At 43.9% G+C, this 7,511-nt stretch overlaps 1 pseudogene across 1 annotated transcript; it reads right to left on the reverse strand.

Moving 5' to 3' along the window:
• Window positions 1-5,428: 5,428 nt before the first annotated feature.
• On the reverse strand, window positions 5,429-6,519 carry LOC311605040 (heterogeneous nuclear ribonucleoprotein A3-like; annotated as a pseudogene). Its single transcript has one exon. The product of its transcript is annotated as a heterogeneous nuclear ribonucleoprotein A3-like (transcript).
• Window positions 6,520-7,511: the final 992 nt, after the last annotated feature.

Below are 7,511 nucleotides of genomic sequence, written 5' to 3' on the forward strand. Positions count from 1 at the left end.
TGTGGCGCATGGAAGCAGACAGGCATACAGACAGGCATAGAGTTGGAGTAGTAGCTAAGAACTCATATTTTTAACCGAGAGTAGGACGCAGAAAGAACTAACTAGGAATTGCATGGGCTTTTGAAACCTAAATCCCAACTCCATTGGCCACACCTCCTCCAACAGGGCCACACCTCCCAATCCTTCCCAAACAGTTCCACCCACTGAGGACCAAGTATTTAAACATATGAGCCTGTGGTGGCCATCCTCACCTAAGCGACCATGCTTGTCTATCCAATCAGGTGTAGTCAGTGATGAACATGAGAAAATTCAACAATATGAGCTTGCCACAAAGTGAGAAAGTCATAGAAAAAAGTAATTAAACATCAAGTGTTCTCCTCAGATTTTCTTTAGTATTTTCTTGGCTTTATTTATTTTTATTTTATGTATATAAGTGTTTTGCCTGAATGTATGTATGTGTACCACATGAATGCTTGGTGTCCACAGAAGTCAGAAGAGGATATTAGATTAGAGCTCCTGGAATATGAGTTACAGATGGCTGTAAGCTGCCAGTGGGTGCTGAAAATCAAACCCAGGTCCTTTAGAAGGGCAGCCAGTGCTTTTAACTACAGAAACATCTCTCCAATCCATCCCAGTTGGTTTTTTGTACTGTTTAATTTTTTTTCATATATCACTTTACATCCTGGCCGGTTTCTTCTCACATCTCTCCATCCAGTCCCTCCCCCTAACCTCTCCTCTGTGCCCCCATCCACTCCTCCTCCTTCTCTCTAGAAAAGGGCAGTCCTCCCACAGATATCAACAGTTAAACTAGGCACCTCCCCTTGTATTAGGGCTGGATGAGGCAACCCGGCAGCAGGAAAAGGGTCCCCACAGCAGGCAGACGAGCCAGAAACAGCTCCTACTCCCACTGTTAGGCATCCTACAGGAAGACCAAGGTACACAGCTGTGACATATATGCAGAGGGCATATGTCAGACTCCTGCAGCTCCCTGGTGGCCAGTTCAGTCTCTGTGGGTCCCTACTAGCCCAGGTTAGTTGATTCTGTAGATTTTCTTGTGATGTCCTTGACCCTTCTTCCTCCTACAATCCTTCTTCCTCCTCTTCAACAGTGGGTCTGTTCCCATCAGATTTTGAATGAAGCCTCTCTGATGACAATTGGGTTAGACACCAATCTATGAGTATAGCAGACTATCATTAGGAATCAATTCATTGAACTATTATTATTAATAATTATTATTATTTGCCAATCATCCTAGGTCTCTGGGCTATATAGATTCTGGGTCCGGATCCTCCAAGCAGTGTCAGGGGTGGACTTCCTCTTGTGGCATGGGTCTCAAGCTGGACTAGTCAATGGTTGGCCAATTTCATAATTTCTGCACCTCCTTTGCCCCAGTACATCTTGAAGGCCGGACAAATGTTAGGTCAAAGGATATATGGCTGGCTTGGTGGAATTCTTGTCTGGTTACACAAGATGACCAGTCCATGTTCTGTATCCCCCATTGGTAGGAGTCTTAGCTAGGGTCACCCTCGTAGGCTCCTGGGATTATCCCATTACAGGGCTGCCCCACAAGGAAATATTGTTTACATAGATACCTCATAAATACTGAGATTTGTTATTTCTCCTATTTGTTAATAATTGTCTATAATTAACACAGTGGCCACCATCCATCTCTGTATGGGTTTCTAATACAGACAAGAGCTCAATAATATCCGGGCGTGGTGGTACGCACCTTTAATCCCAGCACTTGGGAGGCAGAAGCAGGTGTACCTCTGTGAGTCTGAGGACATCCTGGGCTACAAAGAGAGTTCCAGGATGGCCAGGGATATCACACAGAGAAACCATGACTAGAAAACAAACAACAAAAAGAGCTCAATAATTCAATACAAAGCAAACAATTTGTAAAATGTAAATAAAGTTATTCCAAAATGGTTCAAGCATCTGACAGAAAAATTCAATAGACCATCCATATCGCTTCAACTTATTTTAATATTTCACATCAATAAATCACACTCCCCAATCCATTAATGGCTCCTTGTACTGACACAGTGGGCTCTTCATCTTGGCTGCATAGTAAAAATCACACGAAGAGGTTTAACAATCCTGACCCAGAAGCCAAACCCAAGAAATCACATCAGCATCTCTGGCTGTGGGACCCAGACTTCAGCAGTTTCTCCTTCAGTGGGCTGCAGGGGGTTTGACTTCGTCAGCAGGTGAAACGTGTATGACAGGTGTTCATTCAGAGTAAAGGGACATGAGCAGTTCCCCTGGCACTCCTGTCCAAGAATCACTCCTCTCCATTTGAGACGTACGTGTCTTTATCAGTGGTTTCATGTCTCTCTCACCCAAGTCACCACGAGGGCTTAGTGCTCTCCAGAGAGAAAGGTCTGGAAATCTAGGCTTGAGAAGAACGAGTGGCTCAGTGTCTTCTACACGGAGTCACATGACAAGTTGAAACAGCCAGGTGATAGATGTCAGGCATGTCATGCCCAGCATTAGTCTTCCCAAATGACCAGCCTAAGCCAGCCAGGTTTCCATTCCTCCTCTGCTCAGGGGCTTTGTCCCTATTCTGTCAGCACAGGAAATTGCTGGCAGGTATCTTACTTTGTGAAGTGGGCAGGAGACATATAGAGGCTGTACTGCTCAGTGATTTCAACACTGTTTGGCTGGGATTGAAAAACCTTTGCACAAAGCTGCCCATCTCTGGTGAGCTAGGACACCCACACGAGGGTGCAAAGGCCAGGTTCTCCGAAAGCTTTCATGTAGGCCAGAGAAGTATATTGGTGTAGCTTCTAGATATAAAATCAGACAAATTGCTGCTTTGTTTAGTTTTCTCTGTCATAATAAAAGTTTGCTACTTAAAGCATAATTATTTTTCCTTTTTGCTGACATGACTATTCAGACGCAGGAGTTCAAAGGTGAACTTTAAATCTGGACAATTAGTTTCATTCAATCTGTGTCAGGAACGGTAGTGAACGGTAAAGACAAGTGAGAACCTGGTAACCAAAAATCTTCTTTCAAGTGAGGAGATCCTCACTTGATCAACGCACAAGGCCCACACAAAGGAAAAGATGGTCATCTGGTTACAAATGTATTTCCTGTCTTGCCCAGAGGGTCAATCCCCAAAGAGTGACAAACCTCTAAGCCCTACAATTTTGTTTTCTTCTTTAATTCTTTCCCTTCTCTGAAACAAGAGTCTGCTAGAAACTTCTACAGGAGAAGTTGAGGATTGGCTACATTTTTAACCAGTCTGTATATCACTCACTTGCCCATGCAATCTCCCAGACCTGGACCATCCTTATGGGACCATCCCAAGGTGTCTCATCTCCCTGGCTTTGTTGGAATATGTTGTTTGTTGGGATGCTGGATGATGCTGGATGATGCTGGGATGATGCTGGGATGCTGGGATGCTGAGATGCTGGGATGCTGGGATGCTATACTCTTGCAATCTGAACTGTACAAAGGCTCCCTGGCATCACAACCAGATTTTCAAATTTGAAAATTTTCTAAAGGAATACAATTTTCAAGTCTTTATTTAAAAATAAATATTTCCAACATTTATTATATGTGTGCACCTCTGTGTCTATGGTAGCCAATGCACATGTACACACATGCCATGAGTGTGGAGGTCAGAGGACAACTTGCAAGAAATCAGTTCTCTCCTCCTACCATGTAGGTTCCAAGATCTAATTTGGGTCTTCCCACTTGGCAACAAGTGTCTTTACCCACTCAGCCAACTCACCCCAAATCAGTGTTTTTAAGACATTTTCTAGCCCTCTGAGAACCTGCCATAATTTTCCTAACAGAGTTACACAGGCTATATATAAAGTATTTCTCCTAGTGTTTTATTCTTTTATTTTAGAAGGGCCTTTAATACAACCCACATACATTTATTGAGTATGGTGGGAGATCTTAAGTTTCAATTACGATTCTTTTGTAACCAGAGATTTATAATTATTATTGACCCAAGTGGCTGGAATAGATTTTCCAGAGAAGGGGAGAGAAGGAGGAAAGGAGGAAGAGAATGGGCTTGTGAATAAGAGGAGGCCAAGGAGGAGCTGAACAAGAGAAAGAGGGGAGGGTGTGAGCAGGGGGAGGGCAGGGGTGCACATCTTGCACTGAGTGTAGCATGGATTCCCTAAACTCCCAACTGAGCAGGACTAGTCTTTAGCACCCATGCTTTTTGGAGAAAGGATTTGTAATGGCATCCAGTATCCATTGAGTGACTGTACCCCAGCAATTCTGATAGAAAACAGTTGTTCACATATTAAAGGCTTTGTGCCATGGTGCTGGGATGCAGAGGCAGAGGGCAAGGCTTATAGTCCTGCAAGCCAACAAGTAGACACAGCAGAGCCAGACACTAGTATGGGCATTGTTTTTTTTCCTAGATGGCAGCGTGTTCTTGGGTTTCTAGGCAAAGATCGACTTCAGTGGCAAGATTTTCATAAATACTCAGAGGCAGTGATGAGAACTTGCTAGTCCAGCTGTGGTGCCGTCTTTGGTCAAAAGATGGCAGCATTGTTCAAGGGCTTCTTCAGCTCTCCTTTTATCCAGGGCATCAGGAAGAGCGGCTGACATATGAGGTTAATGGAGAGGGGAACAGTAACCCCGTGGAGCACACATACACTGTCCATGCTGATACACATTGGATGTATTAAAAGTGCCACAGTTCTGTGTAAACATATCCAAGTATTAAAGTCATTCATTCATTTGCTGGCTTACAGGTTTGAATGTTCATTAATTTCCCAGGTGTTGAGTCCCTGATAGATCCTAGCGCCGGGGGCGGACAGTACTTGTCTGCAAAAACAGACACAGTCGTAGCTCCCATTAAGCACAGAGCCCAGTGTGGGGATGGACTTGAAACAGAACACATGAAAATTAACTACAGCGATTAAGGGAATATAATTACTATACATTTTTTTTTTCTGTTTCTAGACTACTTAAAAATACCCAAGTTCAGTCTGGAAAGATTGCTCAGTGGTTAAGAACACTGGCTGTTTTTCTAGAGGACCTGGCACTATACAGCGGCTTATAACCACTGTGTTCCAAGGTATCTGATACTCTTTCCTGATTTTTGTTGGTACCAGGCATGAATATGGTGCATATTCATAAATGCAGGCAAAACACTCATACACATAAAACAAAAATAAGTAAATCCAAACAATTAGGTAAAAGCATACTTAAGTTTACTTTTCTTTTTTTTTAAGTTAAAAATTCCTTATTTTTTTATTCCTGGTACAACTACTACAATTTACAGGGCAATATACCTGATGTAATGAAAGAAAAAGAAAAGAAAAAGCTACAACCGATAAAAGACCTCAGGAATGTACATCTAACTGACACTACAATTCCTCTAATGCATTTGGGACGCCTGTCCCAACTCTCTCTCCTGCTAAGAACTGTAGCCCTTTTCCTTTTTTTTTTTTTTAACCTTCTGCTACCATATCCTCCACCAGATCCATAGCCACCACCATAGGGACTGCCTGAGTTTCTCCCACCAAAACTGCCCCCTTCATGGGTCCATAACTTGACTGCTGTTGTCCACTACAATTTCCAAAGTCATCAAAGTTCCCACCACCACCATAGTTACTGCCGCCAAAATTTCCTCCTTCATTGTAACCATCATATCCTCCTCCTCCTCCACCGTATCCACCACCTTGGTTTCCGTATCCTGGTCCACCACCACCATAGCCTCCTCTACTACTGTAACCAGGACCTCCACCATAGTTGCCACTGCCACCTCCAAATCCATTATATCCACCATCACCGCCTCCGTAACTACCTCTGCTGCCACCACCTCCACCACCATAGCCTCCTCTTCCACCAAAGTTTCTACCACAGCCAAAGTTACCTCCACTACCTCCAAGGTTTCCACCACAACCCATAAAGTTGCCAGATCCACCTCCACAGCCTCTCTGTGATCCAGCACACTGCATCTCTTGTTTAGAAAGAGCCTTTTTCACTTTACAATTATGCCCATTAATAGTATGGTATTTCTGAACAACAATTTTATCAACTGTGTCATGATCATCAAAAGTTACAAAAGCAAATATTCTCTTTTTTCCACTCAGCCTGCCTTCCATAATTTCTATAGTTTCAATCTTGCCATACTTTTCAAAGTAGTCTCTCAGATTATATTCTTCTGTATCTTCTTTAATACCACCAACAAGAATTTTCTTCACATTAAATGGGCACCAGGCTTTACAGAATCCTCTCTAGAAACAGCTCTCTTTGGTTCCCCCACACACCCATCAACCTTGTGTGGCCGAGCGCACATTGTAGCATCCACCTCTTCAACACAAGAGTAGGTCACAAAACGAAAGCCCCTGGAACATTTTTTGGGGGATCGCTCATTACCACACAGTCTGTAAGTGTGCCCCATTTCTCAAAATGCTCTCTTCAGCTATCATCTGTGGTTTCAAAGCTCAGACCACTAATAAACAGCTTCCTCAGCTGTTCTGGTTCCTTTGGATCATGGCGCTCCATTTTGAGACCAGACTCACCTCTTCCAACTCGAGTTCAATATGGGACCAAGAGGAAGAGCTTAAGTTTACTTTTCTACTGGATGAGCAATTCTTGAATGTGCAGAACAATGCCTGACAAAAAGCAGGTACTTTACTAAGGCCACTAACTGAAAGAGGGTGTGCACAGGTGCCTGTGGGAACCCATAGGGGAGCAAGGTTTCATTACTTCCTAAAGGGTCCACGATCTATCAATGTGCATTTGCATGTAAATGGCATAGACTATACTGTGTAGTCTCAGTCATTCCCAGGTTACTGATCACACCTAATGATTTAAATAAGCAGTTGCACTGTATTAAGTAATAGTGAAAAGATAAAAATCCACACATGTTCAGTATAGCTAGAAAAATTCCAAAATGTTTTAACTCATGGGTGATTCATTCTGTGGATCAGGCAACCCTGTGGATGCAGAAGGTTGCCTATAAATCTAAAGTTGGGCTATATATATCCAGAATATGATCCTATGTGAGAGCTTAGCCCAGGGACAGGAAATGGGCTTGAGGGGAAGATATTTGAGACAAGCTACATAGGATAAATGGATGGTAACTTGAGCTTGTGCACACTTGCGTACTGGGCAGGAGGTCTGCAGGCACAAGAAGACTCTGCAATAGCCTGGGGGTGCAGAGGCCGGGGAACACGGTTTGTTGGGGGGACCCAAGAGTAGGCAGAGCAACTGTAGCCCGGAGAAGCAAATGTTTTTTTCCTGTGATTCTCACCACAGTCAGATGAGTGTATTGCGAGATACTGGGGTAAAGTGAGTCGGAGAGAGGTGGGGGGGGGGGAGGGAGAGAGAGAGAAGGGGGAGAATGAGAGTGGATTCGGAAGCAGGCTAGAAGCTGCAGTGCCTCTGGACGAGAGGTGATAGCAGTGTGGATTGTGGACTGTGACAAAGGGTCGGAAGCTGACCAAGTCCCCTGATGAGTACTTGGAGCAGGGCAGGCTGTAGAGTGTGTGGGAAGGGGGAGCTCTGGGGTGACTTACAGATTCCGACTT

Source organism: Acomys minous (genome assembly GCF_964271855.1).
Source record: "Acomys minous genome assembly, chromosome: 9".
Classification (NCBI taxonomy): Eukaryota; Metazoa; Chordata; class Mammalia; order Rodentia; family Muridae; genus Acomys; species Acomys minous.